The 21,327-nt window shown below is 44.4% G+C and overlaps 1 protein-coding gene and 1 pseudogene across 4 annotated transcripts in view; both read right to left on the bottom strand.

Annotated features, from left to right (window-relative positions):
* Nucleotides 1-21,327, bottom strand: part of LOC121285180 (C-X-C chemokine receptor type 2-like) — a 65,136-nt gene that overhangs the window by 41,785 nt on the left and 2,024 nt on the right. For 2 of the 4 annotated variants that reach the window (XM_041201436.1, XM_041201439.1), the window contains exon 2: nt 10,906-11,098. The exons of the other annotated variants lie outside the window; for them this stretch is intronic. The gene's annotated coding sequence lies outside the window, so the exon portion shown is untranslated. The remainder of the gene's footprint in view (nt 1-10,905; nt 11,099-21,327) is intronic. 4 annotated transcript variants of the gene reach the window in all.
* Nucleotides 11,423-12,493, bottom strand: LOC121285070 (annotated as a pseudogene).

Below are 21,327 nucleotides of genomic sequence, written 5' to 3'. Positions count from 1 at the left end.
ATCTTTGGTCCCTAATCGGCCCTCCTATTCCTCTTACCACACTTTCACTATTGATGTGCTTATAGAATACTTTGGGATTTCCTTTTATGTTAGCTGCCAGCATTTTTCATAATCCCTTTTTGCTTCTCATATTTGCTTTTTCACATCCATTCTGAACCTTCTGTATTCAGTTTGCTTCTCAATTGTATTTGGTACCCAACACCTGTCGTAAGCACAACTTTTCTTCTTTAACTTAATCTCTATTTCCTTTGTCATTCAGGGAGCTCTGGATTTGTTTGTCTTACCCTTCCATTTTGAGGGAACGTACCTTGACTATGTCCAAACCATTTCATTTTTGAAGGTAGCCTATTGTTCAGCTACTGTTTTTCTCGCCAACCTTTGGTTCCAGTCTATCCGGCCCAGCTCTGTTCTTGCCCTATTGAAGTTGACTCTCTGCCAGTTCATTATTCTTACTTTGGATTGACCAATGCCATTTTCCGCTGTCGTCCTAAACCTTATGATATAATGATCACTGTTCCCTAAATGTTCCCCCACTGTCACTTGATCTACTTTGACCACCTCATTCCCAAGAACCAAATCTAGCAGTGCCTCCTTTCTTGTAGGACTGGACATGTACTACTGTAGGAAATTCTCCTTAACGCACTCTAGGAACGCTTGTCCCTCACTGCCCCTTACACTACCACTTCCCAACTCAAAACAGATAATTAAAGTCCCCCATTATAACTACTCTATGATGTTTACACCTCTATGTAATTTCCTTGCAGATTTGTTCCTCCATATCCTTCCCACCAGCTGGTGGTCTGCATATTACACCCAGCAATGTAATTGCACCCTTCTTATTCCTTAGCTCTAGCCAACTTGATTCTGTTCTTGAATACCCTCTCTCTCCTGTACTGCAATACTCTCCTTCACCTAAAACTCCACCCCTCCTCCTAGTTTCCCTATCCTATCTTTTCTGAACGCCTTGTAACCAGGAATATTTAACACCCAGATCTGCCCTTCCTTATTGCCACAACATCATAATCCCACAAGGCAATTTGTGCCTGTAATTCCCCAATTTTATTAACTATATTCCGTGCATTCACATACTTGAAGTGTAACCCTAATTTAAACTTTATTACTTGCTCCCTTACTCTGATTCCATCTATTAACTTACTACTCTCCATTTTCCTGCTATCTGCCTCTCCCAGCATTCCATGCACCCTGGTATTACTTTCTAATATTCTCTCCTGGTTCCCACACCCCTGCAGAGTTAGTTTAAACCCTCCTCAACAGGATTAGCAAAATACCCTGCAAGGAACTCAGTCCCAGCTCTGGTCAGATGCAACCCATCTGGCTTGTACAGGTACCATGTCCCCCAGAGCCAGTCCCATTGTCTTAGGAATCTAAAGATCTCCTTCCTGCACCATCTTTCCAGCCACGCATTCATCTGCCTTATCTTCCTATTTCTATACTCACTTGCACATGGCACTGGGAGTAATCTGGAGATTAATATGTTAGAGGATCTGCTTGCTAATTTTCTAAAATTCGGAATGGAGGACCAAATCCCCCTTCTTATCTAAGTCATTGGTACCAACGTGGACCGTGGCCTCTCACTGATCACCCTCCGCCAGAAGAACATCCTGCAGCCGCTTTGTGACATCCTTGACCCTGGCACAAGAGATGCAACATACCATCCTGGAGTCACATCTATGGCCACAGAAACGCCTGTCTGTTCCCCTAACCAGTGAATCCTCTATCACTATTGCTCTTCCTTTCTCTTTCCTCCCCTCCTTTACAGCCAAGCAGTTTGTGGTGCCACAAACTTGGCTCCGACCACACCTCTGAGGAACCAGCACCCTCGCCGGCTTCCAAAATGGAAAACCAATTTGTGAGCTGGACCCCAGGGGACTCCTGCACTGTCTACCTACTTCTCTTGGACTGGTGGTCACCCATTCTCTCTCTGTCTCCAGGTCCTTAAGCTGCGGTATGACCACCTCTCTGAACGTGCTATCCACATGACTCTCAGCCCCACGGATGTGCCACAGTGACTCCAGCTGCCGCTCGAGCTCTGAAACCCGGAGCTCAAGTTTCTGCAGCTGACAGCACTTCCTGCACATGTGGTCATCTAGGACACTGGTAGCATCTATGACTTCACACATATTACAGGACACGCATTCCACTCGACTGAGCTGCCCTGCCATGCCTTAACTCTATTTCCCTTAAGTTAACTTTATTCTACTTTGGGTTATTTTTTAATACTTCATTATATTGGCCCTAAATTTCCCTTATTCCTGGCACTTCTCAGTTAAATCCATGGATAGCTACTTGTTTAAAAATATTACACTTTTCTAATTTACTCACCAGGTCCTACTTACCAAGGCTGCTGCTTTTCTTTCTGAGGAAAGCTAGGAAAGGAAAGGAGCACCTCCTCCCTCAACTCCCTCAGTCACCAAACTCCAACTGAAGCACTCTAGTGCAGACAAAGTCAGCACCATAAGATAGCCTACTTTTATACTCTCTGAACCTAGCCTCTGAAAACTTGATTAAGCCAGTTATCTAATTAACCGCAGCCGCAAGCTGAGCCTGAATGAGACCCGTTTTAAGGCTGGACTAAATCTCACCTTCTTCCAACCCTAACAGCAACTTTTAGTTAATTGCTAAATTAAAAAAAGACTAGACTTTTTATCGAATTTAACCCTTAATTTAACCCATAAACTCCCTCAGTCAACAAACTCCAACTGAAGCACTCTACCGCAGCCAAACACAGCACTCCAGTCAGTGATATCAGTGATAGCAATGATATTGTATCCTCATGTGTTAATCAACACCCTCAACTCACCAGCCTTAGTCGCAAGACTCCTTGCATTAAAATAAATGCCATCCAGCCTTGCCATGCTCCCTTATGCCTTAACTTGACTATATACGCTGTCTTCCAGACTGACTTGGTTTCTCTTCTATACTTGTCTGTGCATCACCCCCTATTATACCTCCACTCCGCATCCTATCCCACTGCCAAATTAGTTTAAACCCCCACCAATAGCACTAGCAAATCGCACCCCACTCAAGGATGTTGGACCCGTTCTGGTTCAAGTGCAACCCGTCAGACTTGTACAGGTCCCACCTTCCCCAGAAACTGACCCGGTGATCCAGGAATCTAAAGCTCTCCCTCCTAAACCAACTCTTCAGCCACACATTCATCCGCTTTATCCGCCTATTCCTATACTCACTAGCATGTGGCACAGGGAGTAATCTAGAGATTACAATCTTTGAGGCCCTGCTGTTCAATCTGCTACTTAGCTCCCGAAATTGTTATTGCAGGACCTCATCTCTCTTTCTGCCTGTGTTGTTGGTACCAATATGAACCACAGTCTCTGACTGTTCGCCCTCCCCCTTCAGAAATCCCTGCAGCTGTTCAGTGACCTCCTTGACCCTGGCCCCAGGGAGGCAACACACCATTCTGGAGTCACATCTGCGGCCTCAGAAATGCCTGTCTGTACCCCTCACTATTGAGTCTCCTACCACTACTGCTCTTCCTCTCTTTCTCCTCCCACCTTGTGCAGCCGGCCTCTGGCTGCATCCCCAGAGGAACCGTCACTCTCACCGTTTTCCAACATTGGAAAACAGTTCTTGAGTGAGATGCACTCTGGGGCTTTCCTGACACCTGCCTGCCTCCCTTCTTCTGACTAGTGGTCACCCGTTCCTTCTCTGACTGCACTTCCTTAAGCTGCAAGGTGACCACATCTGAAAATATGCTATCCACATAACTCTCAGCCTCGTGGATACACTGCTGTGCCTCCAGCCAAAGCTCAAGTTCCGAAACCCAGCGCTCAATCTGGTCAAACCAGTGGCACTTCCTGCAGGTGTGGTCATCCAGACTGCCAAGAGTGTCTAGGACTTCCCACACACTGCAGGCCGTACAACACACTGGACTGAGCTCCCCTGCCATACCTTCAGTTAAAATATTCTTACCCTAAATGTAAGCCAGTAGAAAATTATTTAAGTTTCTTTTTTTAAAAAATGCTAGAACTGTTACCTTTCCTTAATGTAGCTTTAAACTGGAGAAATACAACTTGCCTACTATCTACCAATCAGATCTCTGCTTTGCCTTGACTTCACTTTTGTCAGCCTTGTCGAATTCTGGCAGGGTTCCTGTTGGGGTTAGCTGCTGCTCCAACTGGCTCGATCTGAGCCTCGACCCGCAGACTTTTATTGAGAAGCTCTGCTGGCACTGTTCACCCCCAGGGTTCGCTCTGCTCTGCTCCCTCTGCTGCTTCAACTGGCTGAACAGATTTAGCAACTCAGAACTGGGCATCCATGAGGCATTGTGGGCCACCTGGAAGAGCAGAATTGCATACAACCACAATCTGTATTCGCATAGCCCGGCATATCCCCCATTCTACCATAACCATTAAACCAGGGGTTCAACCCTAGTTCAATGAAGGCTGCAGGAGAATATGCCAGGAGCAGCACCAGACATACCTAAAAATGAGGTGTCAACCTAGTGAAGCTATAACACAGCTACAACACACTACAACACTTGCATACCAAACAGCAAAAGCAGTATGTGATAGACAGAGCTAAGGAATCCCACAACCACTGGATCTGCAGTGCTACCACATCCAGTCGTGAATGGTGGTGGACAATTAAACAACCAACAGGAAGAGGAGTCTCCACAAATATCCCCATCCTCAATGATGGAGGAGACCAGCACATCAGTGCAAAAGACAAGGCTGAAGCATTTGCAACAGTCTTCAGACAAAAGTGCTGAGTGGATGATCCATCTTGGCCTCCTCCTGAGGTCCCCAGCATTATTGATACCAGTCTTCAGCTAATTTGATTCACACCATGTGACATCATGAAATGGCTGAAGCCACGAGTACAGTGAAAGGCAATAAACTTTCAAAATAAACTGTAAATGTGTTGCCCTTCGTTTGCACAATTACCTTGAGGACCTTAATCTGAAAAATTTCGTCCTCAACTCCTCTCTGATCAGGAACACAAGTGAGATATCATTAATCATTAATGTGCTTTGCTATGTTCTTCTGGTCATATTCTTTACTGTAATATAATCCTTTCATCCAAATAGAACCTCCTGCAGTAAGACCTCCCACCCTTGGTCACAAATTTATAGGCAGCTAATGACCTTTCAAGAGCTTGGTGCACTCCCAGCGCATTGCTTGCGGAGTGCTCAATGTACTGTCAAAACACAAAGAGGCATTGCGTTATCAGGAGGTTTTTCAGTTCCACTCACCGCAGGAATCGCCACAGGTGGGACAGAAAATTTAACGGACCAGCAAAAGGTCCATTGACTCTGGCAGGGAATTTCCAGTCCTGTGGCATACGGGACCGGGAAATCTTGCCTGATGTCTCTGTCTTTGTTATTGTCCCAGCTGGGAAAGTCAGTTTGTCTGTTATTCACCTAGTTTTGTGATTATAATGTGGCCTTACAATGCGGTGTGAGATTGTACAAGGGATGGGAGTGGAACTTGTCGTAATTGTTAGTTAAGCCTTTCATACTGTTATAGGGATCATGTGACTGTACAGACAAATCAGCCGTAAGAGTGGGTAATTTTAAGGGTGGAGCATTCTAGCTTTGGTCTTGGTACAAGCATGTAGCTTTATCAGGAAATAAAGTTTGCTGATTCTAACCAGAAACCTGTCCGGTTCTTTTGTAGTCTCTGTTGGAACCTTTCAGAACAGCAGGCCAGCATCTTGTGAGTCACGTGAGCTGTAGCAGCCCTTTTGTGGTTCAGCAGGAAAAAGAATTAAGTTTTAACACATGCAGGTTTGATTTCTTTTCATGTCTCATTGATATTACAGACCTTTCTCCCTCTGGGAAAACAATGAATTCTGTTTCATTTTATTTTCATGTGGTCTTGCAAAAGAAAACAAAGAAGTAAAGAGATATACGTTCATTCTCTCATTCATACTGGTAAGACAAGCACATAGCTAGCAGGTGCATTGTCACTTCCCTGATGCATTTCTAAGGTTTAAACTCAAGGTAGGACATCAGCAATGATATTGCCCTTTGCCACGAGGATAATTTTTTGGTGACCTGGTTACATTCAAAACCTGTTTTTGCTGTGGAAAAACTATTCAAGATTAGAGTTCTGAATGTTTTTTTTCTCTTTTGGAGTCAGGCATGAGTGAAGACATTGATTTCAGAGCTCAGTGCCTCTTCAAGTCTCGAATAAGTATTGTCTAAAGGGTCTTGGGTTTTCACGCGGCGGTTAGCACGCAGGTTGTTAACAACAAGTTGCTCTTGGTTATCTGTATTCTCTGCTTCACACTATGTAAATGCTAATTCTTTTGACTGTAGAACTGAGCTGCTCTTGTCAAGCTGTGAGTTTGCGCTCAGTCTTTATGGGGTGTTCATGTGTGTGGCAAGATTTGTAATCTCAACTTGCCTGAATGAGTGCAGCTCCAACAACATTCAAGAAGCTCAACATCATCCAGGCCAAAGCAGCCCACTTGAATGGCACCCCATCCACCACATCCAGTATGCACTCCCTCTACCACCCATGCACAGTGACAGCAGTGTGTACTATCTACAAGATGCACTGCAGCAACTCACCAAGGCTCCTTCCACGTCACCTTCCAAACCCATGACCTCTACCACCTAGAAGGACAAGGGCAGCAGATAGATGGGAACACCAACACCTGCAAGTTCCTCTCCAAGTCACTCACCATCCTGACTTGGAAATATATCGCCGTTCTTCACTGTCGCTCAGTCAAATTCCTGGAACTCCCTCCCTAACAGCACTTTGGGTGTATCTACACCACATGGACTGCAGTGGCTCAAGAAGGCCACCAGCACCTTCTCAAGGGCAATTATGGATGAGCAATAAATGCTGGCCTAGCCAGCAACGCCCTTGACCCATGAAAGAATAAAAAAAACTCCAGGGGACAAGGTCCTCCCTTATATGCAGTGGCAAGGAGATTTGCTGAAGGTACTTGCTACTAACACAAATGAAACACTGTATGGGCACTCATAACTCTGCCACAATGGACCAGAATCTAATGTCTTGGTCATGGTAGCTTTACTGACTCATATCCAAGTGTGCAACAGTTGCCCTTAGGAGCAGTCTTCACTCGCAATTGTGTGACAATGATCCACTCTTCTTGCCTTCTAGATGGCATAGGGCTCAAGTTTAAAGCTTGTTCCGAGGAAAGGTTGGTGGAGGTGGGTGACCATCCCAAGGTGGCAATGGTTTGTAGACGATGGGATGCTGGTCAGTTCGGTGCCTCACACTTGCACAAAATGAGTCAAAATCAAGTTGCCTCTGGCATTCCTGGCATGTCTTTCCCTAGCCTTCGCATCTTGGAAAGGTGCCTTGATCTTCCTGGCGAAGTTTCAACTCCCCTCTCTGAATGTGGAACTCTGCGCAGTAGTAGAGCTGCCTTCCTTAGACACCCAGAACCCAACATCTGACAGGACGGAACATGCCCTCTAGGCCAAGCAATTGCTCTGTTGAGACTGTTTACCTCCCCGACTCGCCCAATACTCCAGTGCCTTTCTGTAGCACCTCTTCATGTCCTGATCCAACCTTCTGTGCCTGCAAGCCCCACTGTTGCACCCTTCCGTTCCCCAACTCTACCTGCAAGAACCACCCACCCACCCCGCTCCGCCCTTGATGCTACCAACAGTCCAGGTCCGCAAAAATTCCCCTTTGTCATAGAGTTCAACAAAAACAATCGCCTATGTCTGATCCAAATGGACCACCTCACCTGGTGCAAACCATCTTTAAACAGTCGTAAATTAAGTGGCATGAGTTCCGATGAAAGATCATCTTGACCTGAAATGGTAATTCTGTTCCCCTCCATGGATGCTGTCTGACCTGCTGAGTATTTCAAGCATTTTCTGTCTCTATTTTAGATTTACAGCATCTGCAGTATTTTGCTTTTGTGCTGTGGTACAAGTTTCCCATTCACCACTAATTTAATCTTGAAGGCAGTCCTTAATTTGGAAAAGTTGGGAATTTAATGAGTATTCATGTGATGATAGTGTATGGAAAAGAGATTAGAAATGGTCTCTTCTGCTTGTGGGTCTGTGTAAAGTGGACAATGGACAGATAGCGATCGATACTGATACAAGCCAGTAACAGAATCCCACTGTAAAAGTTAACTTCATGTAACATGCTGATAATCTTACACATGGCATCACCAAACACCCAGCCAGATATGGCATCCACTGCCCAAAAAGGCAAGATGATAACGCAGAGCAGATCAGCTACAGCCAGATGAAACTCTGAAACGCTGCCAACTTCATCCCTTAAACTCAACTTGCCATCGGGAAGCTGAGATTTCGGCTCCCATCAGATTAAGCCACCCTGCCTGCCACATTTCCCATTATGGGTGGCCTCATTAAATTCTGCCCTTAATGAGGGTCAGAAACTCCTTTTCAAGGTTTCTGCTTCAATCTCTACTTTGGATTTAATGTCTTTCATAGCTCTTTCACATTTACAAGAATTCAAATATTAGGGGCAAATGTAGGCCATTCAGCCCCTCAAGCTTGCTCTGCTATTCTATAAGATTATGGCTCATCTGATCATGGCCTCTGCACCTTCCTGTCCACCCCCATAACCCTTGACTCCCTTGTCAATCAAAAATCTATCTAATTCAATTTTGATTATATTCCATGACCCAGCCTCCACTGCTGGAAAGCAAAATAAAAGCAAAATAAAAGCTCATTAGTCTGTGGAATCCACTTCCCCAGACATGGGGAAGAGGATTCCACAGACTAATGAGACTGTAAGAGAAAAATAGTTTCCTCATTCCTGTCTTAAATGGGAGATACCTAATTTTTAAACTGTGTCCCCAGTTCTAGATTCCCCCGCAAGGGGAAACATTCATCCCATTTCTCGCTTGCTAATTCTTTCCCTTGCTTTAACCAGTTTTTCCTTTTGCCCGAATAAATTAATTGAACTTATTATTTAACCAACTGGCTGTTGACCAAAAGAAGCCTGAAGAGTTGTGCGGACTCGAATCATTAACTCTGTTTTTCTCACCTCAGATGCTGTCAAACCTGATGAGTTTTTCCAGCATTTTCTGTTTTTATCTTATTGTCCTTCCTGCCTTTTTGATATTCAGGAAAGACAGAGAAGGAGTGGGCAAGGTTGTATTGGTCAAAGATACTGTTACAGCACTGTGAAAAGAATGGTGTACATGAGCATTCAAAGGCAGAATTTAATTGTTTAGAGTTTGGGAACAATAGGGTATACAATAGGCCACAGATCTTTTAAAGCAGAGGTGACCAGGTGTGTAGATGAGGGTAGTGCAGTTGATGTAGTTTATATGGATTTCAGCAAAGCCTTTGACAAGGTCCCACATGGGAGACTTATAAAGAAGGCAAATGCACATGGGATACAGGGTAATTTGATAAGGTGGATTCAAAATTGGCTTAGTTGTAGGAGACAGAGGGTGATGACAGAAGGATGCTTTAGTGACTGGAAGCCAGTATCCAGTGGCGTACCACAAGGATCTGTGCTGGTTCCCCTATTATTTGTCATTTACGACACAAAGATGGTTAACAGTGAGGTTGAGTGTCTTGGGCTACAGGAAGATATAGACGGGATGGTCAAATGGGCAGATAAGTGGCTGATGGAATTTAATCCTGAAAAGTGTAAGGTAATACACTTTGGAATGAGTAATTTGGCAAGGAAGTATTCAATGAACAGCATGGCACCAGGGAGTTCTGAGGAACAAAGGGACATTGGCGTGTATGTCCATAGATCTCTGAAGGCAGAGGGACATGTTAGTGGGGTGGTGAAAAAGGCATATGGGACACTTGCCTTTATCAATCAAGACATAGATTACAAAAATAGGGAGGTCATGTTGGAGTTGTGTAGAACCTTGGTGAGGCCAGAGCTGGAGTTCTGGTCACCACATTATAGGAAAGATGCGATTGCACTGGAGGGGGTGCAGAGGAGATTCATCAGGATGTTGCTTGGGATGAAACATTTAAGTTATGAAGAGAGTTGGATAGACTTGTGTTGTTTTCGTTGGAGCAGAAAAGACTGAGGGACGACCTGATCGAGGTGTACAAGATTATGAGGGGCATGGACAGGGTGGATAGGGAGCAGCTGTCCCTCTTAGTTGAAGGGTCAGTCACAAGGGGTCATAAGTTCAAGGTGAGGGGCAGGAGGTTTAGGGGGCTGTGAGGAAAAGCTTTTTTACCCAGAGGGTGGTGACGGTTTGGAATGTACTTCCTGGGAGGATGGTGGAGGCGGGTTGCCTCACATCCTTTAAAAAGTACCTGGATGAAAATTGGCATGTCATAACATTCAAGGCAATGGGCCAAGTGCTGGTAAATGGGATTAGGTAGGTATGTCAGGTGTTTCTCATGTGTCGGTGCATACTCGATGGGCCGAAGGGCCTCTTCTGCACTGTGATTCTGTGATACAACTTGTGAAGGCTGTTAAAACAGCATGTAGGATCCTTGACTTAAAACCAGGGCACAAAATACAAAAGCAAGGAAATTATATTAAACATTTATAAAACACTGGTTAGGCCCCAGCTGGAGTATTGTTTCCAATTCTGGACATCACACTTTTGGAAGGGCATGAAAGCTTCAGAGGAGGTATAGAGACATTTTTTGGAATGTTTCCAGAAATGACGGACTTCAGTTATGTGGAGAAATTGGAGAAGCTGAGATTATTCTCCTTGGAGCAGAGAAGGCTAAGAGGAGATTTAACATAAGTGTTCAAAATCATGAAGGGTTTCAATAGAGTAAATAAGGAGAAACTGTTTCCAGTGGCAAGAGAGTCAGTAATCAGAGGACAAAGATTTGAGGTGATTGGCAAAAGAACCAGTGTGGACAATGAGAATTTTTTTATGCAGTGAGTTGTGTTTGAAATATGCTGCCTGAAAGGGTGGCAGAAATAGATTTAATAGTAATTTCCAAAAGGAATTGCAAATTCATACCTGAAAAAGACAATTTGGAGTTCTGGGGTAAAAGGTAGGGGAGAGTGGAATTAATTGGATAGCTCTTTCAAAGAACCAGCACAGGCACAATAGCCAAAAGGCCTCCTTCTCTGCTGTATGATTCTATGATGTCTCCCAACCTGTAACTTATCGTAGCAGTCCCGGAACATGCAGTAATTGTGAAGGTTACAGCCTGTAATTGAGACAATGACACTTTCGTAAGATTGTTTAGTTTGCTCAAGATAACCCATTGGTACAAACAATATCATAAAAGGATTCAAAACTAGAACATTTTATAAAGCTGGTGGATTTTGTGGAAATATTAGATTTGTACAAGAGTCTGTTTTCCTAATCTAAACAGAGCTTGTTGTCTATATCTAACTGGAATGCTCTTCAAGGATTTAATCCCCCACCAGAAACCTTGCATTCGGTTCAGCCAGTTATTATTCTCCATCCAACTTTATTTTCCATTGAAGCTATCTTATTGATTTGTTGAAGCATCTCTATCAGAAGGAGTCTATATAATGATTGAAGTTAGTCCAAATCCAGAGGTGGTTGCAGATCTCTTAAGCTGTGACTCTTCACTTTGTTTAAAGGCTGCTTTTGTAGCCAAAGGTTTGACCAAGTTCCTCCTGAATTTGACCCCAATGAATGCATATAAAATTGGGTTAATGCAACTATGCAGGAAACCCAAGGTTTGGGCTCCAAATAGAGCCCTGTCGATAACATTCCAGATGTTGCAAGTCTCATCAATGAGTCTGCCCCTCATCAGTGCGTCGATGAACACGGTAATATTGTATGGGAGTCAACAAATGAGAAAAGCCAGCACCACCGCTATGATGACCTTCATGGCTTTCTGTTTCTGGAATCCCTTCATTTGACACAGTTTCCAGATCGTCACACAGTAACAGAAGATCATGACAGCCAGTGGGATGAGGAACCCAATAAAGTGTCGCAAAAACCTGGTGGTTACTCTCCATGTTTCAGCCAATTCAGCATTGAGTACCTCATAACACATTGTTCTAGTGAAACCATCTGGGTTGTATTTGCCCTTGTACAGAATTGGTAAAGACAGAACAATAGCCACCACCCAAACAGCAGCACAGACCAGCTTGATTAGAAATGGGCTCTTCTGCTTGTGGACCTGTATAGAGTAGACAATGGACAGATAGCGATTGATACTGATACAAGCCAGCAACAGAATCCCACTGTAAAAGTTAACTTCCTGTAACATGCTGATAATTTTACACATGGCATCACCAAACACCCAGCCAGATATGGCATCCACTGTCCAAAAAGGCAGGGTCACAGCAAAGAGCAGATCAGCCACAGCCAGATGAAGCAGGCAGATATCTGTGGATGATTTTGTGCAGTAATGGTAAAGTAAGACAATTATTACAACTATGTTCCCTGCCATAGCAAGGAAACAAACCAGGCTATAGACAATAACAATAACACTGTTGATCGAATGATTATTAGTTAATTGACTACACGGGGATACATCTGGACCAATGGTGTAGCCATCAATGTGGCTGTAATTTTCAAAAAGACCTTCAATATTGTCAGTGTTTATCTTTATTGAAAACATTTTCAGAAACAAAAGAAAAGTAGATCAGTAAATGAGAACAAATCTCTTGTGAATGAATTTAAAAAACAAATTCCATTCACCCATCAACCTGTCCCTGCTCCCAGTCTAGCAATTCTTCAATTTTAACAATCTTTTCCTTGTGTTTGAATCCCTCCAGGGCCTTAACCTTCCCTATTCCTGTAATCTTCTCCAGACCTATGACCATCTGAGGTATCTGCACTCCTCCAATTCTGGCCTGCTGTGCATCCCCAATTCATTCACTCTACATTGGCAGCTACACCTTTAGATGCCTGAGCTCTAGGTTTTGAAATCTCCTCACTAAACCGCCGGAACCTCTCTACCTCTCTCACCTTTTCTTTTATTCTTTCATGGGATGTTAAAACATGGTGGCAGCGCTGGAGGCTGCGGTTTAAGAAACTGAGACCACAGATGACCACCTTGGAAAAGCTCAACTTCACAACGAAGAAGGATAAAAATAAAACATACTTTGGCAGGGGGCAGTTAACCACACACAATGTCGGCAGCCATTGAACAGCCACTATCCCTTCCTCAGCCCTTCCAACACACCAAGGGTCCACAGCAAGCACAATTATAGAAGCTCTGGAAGTGACAGTTTCAAAGATACCAAACAACATTGGGCTTATAAGAAAAGGCAGAAAAACACCAGGTCAGTACACTTCTGTACATGATTAGGGACATAGCTGATGATGCTCTGGCAAGACAGGGAGTCAAGGTGACCTCAGCATCCAATGAAGAGGTTATGAGGGCCTTCAATAGTTACTTCAGCCCTAAGGCGATGCAGGTCATTGAACAGATGATATTCAACCAAAGGAGCCAAAGGCCCAGTGAATCCATTGATGTATTTATTAATGATTTGTATTGACTGGCCAGCTGTTGCAGCTAAGAAGCTTTAAGGCATGAGTTAATTCTCATTGACATCAAAGTTGGAATGCTTTCAGACTTTTTGCAAACCAAAGAGGATTTAACGTTAGAGAAGGCCAAACAGTTTGCAAAGCAAGTGGCGCTAGGACAGCAGAATTGGGACATCCTTTAGGGAGATATCAAGGCTTAGGAGGGGTCGTTCCAGTATGTAGGCCCTGCCCATCAAAAACCCAGCAAAAATGCTCACCAAAACCACTGAAGGGGGCAGGAAGAGCCCTTCAACCTGTGTTAAAATGTTCCTGATGCGGTGCCAAAAGGCAGCAGCACTGTAGAGAATGACCAGCAGAGCAAGCCTATTGCCTTGTCCGTGCAAAACTGGATATTTTAAATGATTCTGCATATCTAAAGCACAGTTGAAGGGAGGAGAGCGGGAGCAAGCTTCTCACCATTCTAAAGTACAGCAAATTGAAATCAAGGACATTCAGGATGGAGATTTCCTGCAGGAAATAAAAGATCTCAATAAGTAGTTCTGGTCTGTAGAGCTGGAAGTCAAGATTACAGAACTGAATTTAAACTGGACATTGGTCTTGGGTCACAGTCATATCAGATAAATGGGGGAGAAGAAAAGAGTTGACGTTTCGAGTCCTCATGACCCTTCGACAGAACTTGCAAGTTCTGTCGAAGGGTCATGAGGACTCGAAACGTCAACTCTTTTCTTCTCCGCCGATGCTGCCAGACCTGCTGAGTTTTTCCAGGTAATTCTGTTTTTGTTTTGGATTTCCAGCATCCGCAGTTTTTTTGTTTTTATCAGATAAATGGGACTGGCTTAATGATGTTGGGATCCAGCCATTAAAAATAAAGCGACAGCAGCCAGGAGACACAGACCTCAAAGTGAAGGGTCAGATCACTACAACCCTTAGACATAGAGATAAAGAAATTAAAGAAACTCTTTATATCTTTCAAAACGAGCAAATTTCTCTGCTTAGCAGTCAGCGTGTTTAGGACTTGGTCTTCTACCAAAACGTCAATGAGGTAACAATAGAGGACAGTGGAGCAATACTCAGGGATGAATTTCCAAGATTGTCTCAGGTACTGGGAAAGCTCAAAGCTGTAGCAGAAATTGAAGTTGACTCATTGTGCAGTGAACCAGTTTTTACTGCAGAAACACCATCCACTGGACCACATGAGGAGATTGCAGATATCTCACTTCTCTTTGCAGTCAAGCTGGAAGAGGTGGAAAGAGGATGCACTACCAATGACAGTGACCATTCACTAGAGGAGCTTCTAGACCTGGGTTGGCTCTTTCCAGTCTTCAAGTGAATGAAGCTATTGAAAAGCAGATGATCTTTTGGACGAAGAGGTAGATTCTAGATCTTACTACACTTTGACTCCACTGCCAATGCCTTTGAAATCTTTGTTGTCTTTTTTGAGGAGAATCATCCTTTTGCTGAAGAAGATAATAAAAAGGTGAATTTGTTTACTTATTCCTCTGACCCCACCATGCATCAACAATTGCATGCACCCAGCAGAAAGCTTTCCAGGGATAATGAGATGCTTAGCCCCAAGTTGGATCAAGTCAATAGTGGAAGTTCAGAGCTTATTAATTTATAGAGTCATAGAGTTATACAGCACAGAAACAGGCCCTTCAGCCCATTGTGTCTGTGTTAGAAGCACCCATCTATTCTAATCCCATTTTCCAGCACTTGGCGAATAGGCCTCAATGCTATGGTGTTTCAAGTGCTCATCTAAATACTTCGTAAATGTTGTGAGGGTTCCTACCTCTACCACCCCCTCAGGCAGTGTGTTCCAGATTCCAACCATCCTCTGGGTGATAAAATCCCTCCTCAAATCCCATCCTAAACCTCCTGCCTCTTACTTTAAATCTATGCCCCCTGGTTATTGTCACCTCCGCTAAGGGGAAAAGTTTCTTCCTATCCACCTTATCTATGCCCATTGTATGAATGTAAGCTGCAGCTCCCACTTGGATCTCACCAGCATGTCATGAATGCACTCAACTCTTCTTTCAGTAAAGAAGCAGTGGCCCAAACTGCAGAGCTTCTACAGCTGAAGAGTACTACGCAGGAACTTCATATAGACCCAGGTCCAAAGATTTATTCCATTGTTGATGATGGTTCAATCCAACTGTCTCATGTGAACCCCGCGATCCCATTGTCTACAATGGAGCAGCCTCACGCTGAAGCAAGTGTGGAAATGATACCACTACTTACAGAAATTGAAATTTCTACCCTAAGAATAGTAGGGAAGCCTTCCTTTCCTTGTATCCTGCAGTATCTTCAGAATGTTCTTCATTCTTCTTTTTGTCTACCTGATTCACTCATGCCTCAGGTATTGAATATTTCTCTTGCCATCATAGCAGAAGTGAATGATACAGCTGCAAAGTTCTTTATGGGAGCTGAAAGTGCTTAATTTTCTCAAGCTGATGCTTTCACCTTTCCCCAGTGTTCAACACAGAAGAAAATTACTCAGAGAATGTCAGTTTGTTGTCTTCTATTTCAAATGGTGTGATTGTTCGAGTCCTGACAGTTTCTCTCTTGAATCAGTTTTTTCTTGATTGCCCTTCAGTGCCTTTACATTAGGCCATCATAAGAGTCAGAGCCCCAGAGCCAGCTGTAGTGTGCAGCTGCTATCCCACTCCACCAATATGTTTGCCTTCCACAGAGAAGATAACAGAACACATACATCCTACACCACCTCGAAAAAAGCCGAAGAAAAGTTCTTCTCATCTTCATCTTAAATGGGACATCCCTTATTTTTAAACTGAATCCTCAAGTTCTAGTCTCTCCCACACGGGGAAACATCTTTCAGCATCCATCCTGTCAAGTCACCTCAGCATCTTATATGTTTCAATAAGATTGCCCCTCAATCTTCTAAACTCCAGTGGATACAGGCCCAGCCGTCTAACCTTTCCTCGTAAGATAGCCACCCCCATCCCAATCGAGTGAACCTCTCCTGAACTGCTTCTAACGCATTTATATCCTTTCTTAAATATGGAGACCAAAACTGTACATAGTACCCCAGATGTTGGGTGGGATTTTCCAGCCCTGCTCACCGCCAGGATCGCCCAGTCTTGCCAAAAGTCAGTAGACTTTTGGCTGGGCCGCCGACTCTCCCATGGAGAGTCCCACCACAACATGGCCGGAAAATCCCAGCCACAGTCTCAACAACACCCTGCAAAACTGTAGCAAAATATCCCTGCTTTTATATTCCATTTGCCTTGCAATAAACAACAATATTTCATTTGCCTTCCTAATAACTTGCTGTACCTGCATACTAACTTTTCCTGATTCATGTACCAGGACACCCAGATCCCTGCAAACACTCTCCATTTAAATAATATGCTGCTTTTGTATTCTTTCTGCCAAAGTGGACAAGTTCACATTTTCCCATTTTATACTCCATCTGCCAAATTTTTGCCCATTCACTTAACTTATGTCCCTTTGCAGACTCCTTATGTCTTCTTCCCAACTTACTTTACTAAGGCATTATAGTTCCAAGTCAGGATGGTGTATGTCTTGGAGAGGAACTTGCTGTTGGTGGTGCCCCAAGCATCTACTGCCCTTGTTCTTCTAAGTGGTGGAGGCCTTGGGTTTGGAATGTGCTATCGAAGGAGGCTTAGTGAGTTGCTGCAGTCCATCTTCTAGATGGTACTGTTGTGGTCACTTGGACAAACGGACCACAGGAGTCTCAGGTACAGGTCACGACTGTTTATTCAAGCAATTGCAAGGAGAGAACCATCTCAATGCAGCTTGAGACAGCACTCTGCTAAATTACAAGTGTTCAGCATATTTATACATTATTGGTCACGTACAAGAACAGTTTCCAGATTCCGATCTCGTCAACATATAGGTTTACATTAAACAGACATCTCTGGTAACAGGTACACGCATCGTATGTCCCTATTTTTCACCAAGGCAGAGACCTTCCCTCCTATCTAAGCTGGGACCATCTGTCCTTCCCCTATCTGTTGAAGAGCACACTTAATCTATGTTATTGCCATCCTCTGACTCCAGTCCGGTTCCCAAGGTCTTTCTGTTGCTTGCAGGCCCTAAGGCTGTGCAAGGTTCATCTGGTAATCTTTCAATATTAATGCGCTTGGTAACACTGGCTGCTAAGAGATTTTAAGTAATTCATTCTCTTTCAATAAATTCTCCCTTACCATAAATTCTTACTTTCTTCCTTTTTTTTGAAAAAGAGCGCGGATCTTGAAGGCAGGTCATTTGAAAAAGAGCGCAGAGAGCGTGGGGGAGGTCATTTGAAAAAGAGCGCGGAGAGCATGGGGGAGGTCATTTGAAAAAGAACGCGGAGAGCATGGGGGAGGTCATTTGAAAAAGAGCGCGGAGAGCGTAGGGGAGGTCATTTGAAAAAGAGAGCGGAGAGCGTGGGGGAGGTCATTTGAAAAAGAGCGCAGAGAGCGTGGGGAGATCATTTGAAAAAGAGCGCGGATCTTGAAGGCAGGTCATTTGAAAAAGAGCGCAGAGAGCATGGGGGAGGTCATTTGAAAAAGAGCGCGGAGAGCGTGGGGGAGGTCATTTGAAAAAGAGCGGGGATCTTGAAGGCAGGTCAAATGAAAAAGAGTGCGGAGCGCGAAAATAAAAGGAGGGGAAGCTGAAGAGGAGCGGCCAGCGTGTGAATGGCCAGTGTGTGAGTGGCCCAGTGAAGGAGTGGAGCTTTGAGGCTTTGGCTCGAGAGGCTTAGGCGAGTAGAGGCTGAGGACAAGCTTGGTCCCAGTGGGGTAGGGCCGGGTAAAGTCCTTTAAGTAAATTAAGAGTAGGTAATGGAGGCAGCAGTTGGGGCAGTCAAGTGCTCCGAATGCAGCATGTGGGAAGTCATGGACAGCACAATTGTCCCTGATGTCTACACCTGCAAGAAGTGCATCCAGCTGCAGCTCCTGAGAAGCCGAGTTAGGGAACTGGAGCTGGAGCTGGATGAACTTTGGATCATTCGGGAGGCAGAGGCAGTAATAGACAGGAGTTTCAGGGAGACAGTCACCCCTAAAAGTCAGGAGGCAGGCAGCTGGGTGAATGTCAGGAGAGGGAAGGGGAATAGACAGAAACAGCAGAGTACCCCTGTGGCCGTTCCCATCAATAATAGGTATACCGTTTTGGATACTGTTGGTGGGGACGACCTACCAGGGACAAGTTGTAGAGGTCGCATCTCTGGCACCGAGGCTGGACCCTCAGCTCAAAAAGGAGGGAGGGAAAAGAGGAGAGCAGTAGTGATAGGGGATTCAATAGTTAGGTGGACAGATAAGAGGTTCTGTGGGAGAGATCGAGAATCCCGGATGGTCTGTTGCCTCCCTGATGCCAGGGTCTACGATATCTTGGATCGAGTTCTCAGTATTCTCAGGAGGGAGGGTGAGCAGCCAGATGTTGTGGTCCATGTAGGGACTAATGACGTGGATAGGAAGGAGCAAGAGCTCCTGCAAAGAGAGTTTAGGGAGTTAGGTGCAAAGTTGAAGGACAGGACCTCCAGGGTTACAATCTCAGGAATGCTACCCGTGCCACGTGCTAGTGAGGCTAGAAATAGGAGGATAATACAGCTAAATATGTGGCTAAGGAGATGGTGCAGGAGGGAGGGCTTCATGTTTCTGGACAATTGGACTCTGTTCCAGGGAAGGTGGGACCTGTTCCGATGGGACGGTTTACACCTGAACTGGAGGGGGACTAACATCCTTGCGGGTAGGTTTGCTAGTGCTGCTGCAGGGCATTTAAACTAGATTTGCAGGGAGGGGAACCAGAGTGTTAGAGCAGATAGTGAGGTGGAGGAGGATAAAGGTCAAGAGAGGAATGCATGTATAGACAGAAATCAAAGGTCTGTACATGATAGAAATGTTCTCAGGTGCATCTATTTCAATGCAAGGAGTATTGCTGGAAAGGCAGATGAGCTTAGGGCGTGGATTGGCACGTGGGATTACGACATTATTGCTATTAGTGAGACATGGTTGCAGGAGGGGCAGGACTGGCAGCTCAATGTTCCGGGGTTCCGTTGTTTCAGACGTGATAAGAGGGGGTGGGATGAAAGGGGGAGGGGTGGCATTACTAGTCAGCGAAAATATTACAGCTGTGCATAAGCAGGACAGCCAGGAGGGCTCGTCTACAGAGGCCATTTGGGTGAAGCTGAGGAATGGGAAAGGTGTGACCACACTAATAGGGGTGTATTGTAGACCGCCCAATAGTCAGAGAGAATTGGAGGAGCAAATCTGTAGAGAGATAGCAGACCGACGTGAGAAACAGAAAGTTGTGATAGTAGGAGATTTTAACTTTTCACCTATTGACTGGGACTCCCATACTGTAAAAGGGCTGGATGGCTTGGAGTTTGTCAAATGTGTTCAGGAAAGTTTTCTAAATCAATATATAGAGGTACCAATGAGAGAGGATGCAATACTTGATCTTCTATTAGGGAACCAGACAGGTTAGGTGACAGAAGTATGTGTAGGCGAACATTTTGGGTCCAGTGACCACAACGTCATTAGTTTTAAGCTAATTATGGATAAGGATAGGTCTGGTCCTCGAGTTGAGATTCTAAATTGGAGAAAGGCCAATTTTGTGGAAATGAGAAAAGATCTAGGAAGAATGGATTGGGATAAGTTGTTTTCTGGCAAGGATGTGTTCAGTAAGTGGAAGGCATTCAAAGGTGAAATTTTGAGAGTGCAGAGTTTGTATGTTCCTGTCAGGATTAAAGGCAAAGTTAACAGGCATAGGGAACCTTGGTTTTCAAGGGATATTAGCAATTTGGTTAAGAAGAAGAGAGAGGTGTATAGCAGTTATAGGCAACAAGGAGCAAATGAGGAACTTGTAGAGTATAGAAAATGTAAGAAAATACTAAAAAAGGAAATCAGGAAGACAAAAAGAGGACATGAGGTTGCTTTGGCAGATAATGTGAAGGTAAACCCGAAGGATTTCTACAAGTATATTAAGAGTAAAAGGATAGTAAAGGACACAGTTGGTCCCCTTGAAGATCAGAGTGGTCGTCTATGTGTGGAGCCTCACGAGATGGGGGAGATCTTAAACAGTTTTTTTGCATCAGTATTTACTCAGGAAACTGGCATAGTGCTTAAGGAAGGAAGACAAATAAGCAAAAGTGTCATGGAACATATAGAGATTAAAGAGGAGGAAGTGTTTGCTGCCTTACAGCGAATAAAGGTAGATAAATCCCCCGGGCCTGACATGATATTCCCTCGGATCTTGAGGAAGACTAGCGTAGAAATTGCAGGGGCCCTGGCAGAAATATTTAAAATGTCTTTAGCCATGGGTGAGGTGCCGGAGGATTGGAGGGTAGCTCATGTCGTTCCGTTGTTTTAAAAGGCTCCAAAAGTAAAGCAGGTAATTACAGGCCAGCGAGCCTGACGACAGTAGTAGGTAAATTATTGGAAGGTGTTCTGAGAGTTCAGATATATAATTATTTGGACAGCCAAGGGCTGATTAAGGATAGTCAGCATGGCTTTGTGCGTGGTAGGTCGTGTTTAACGAACCTTGTAGAGTTTTCGAGGAGGTTACCAAGAATGTAGATGAAGGAAAGACTTTAGTAAGGCCTTTGACAAGGTCCCACATGGGAGGTTAGTTCAGAAGGTTCAAACACTTGGTATCCATGGAGAGGTTGTAAACTGGATTTGAAATTGGCTGTGTGGGAGAAGACAGAGAGTGGTAGTGGATGATTGCTTCTCAGATTGGAGGTCTGTGACTAGTGGTGTGCCTCAGGGGTCTGTGCTGAGACCATTGTTGTTTGTTGTCTATATCAATGACTTGGATGATAATGTGGTGAATTGGATCAGCAAGTTTGCTGATGACACTAAGATTGGAGGCATTGTGGACAGTGAGGAAGTCTTTCAAAGCTTGCAGAGAGATCTGGACCAACTGGAAAAATGGGCCAGAAAATGGCAGATGGAATTTAATGCGGAAAAGTGTGAGGTGTTACATTTTGGAAGGTCAAAC

The sequence above is a fragment of the Carcharodon carcharias genome, chromosome 12 (assembly GCF_017639515.1).
Source record: "Carcharodon carcharias isolate sCarCar2 chromosome 12, sCarCar2.pri, whole genome shotgun sequence".
NCBI classification, from domain to species: domain Eukaryota; kingdom Metazoa; phylum Chordata; class Chondrichthyes; order Lamniformes; family Lamnidae; genus Carcharodon; species Carcharodon carcharias.
The sequence above is the reverse complement of the archived record's forward strand: the minus strand, read 5'-3'. Positions and strand labels throughout refer to the sequence as shown.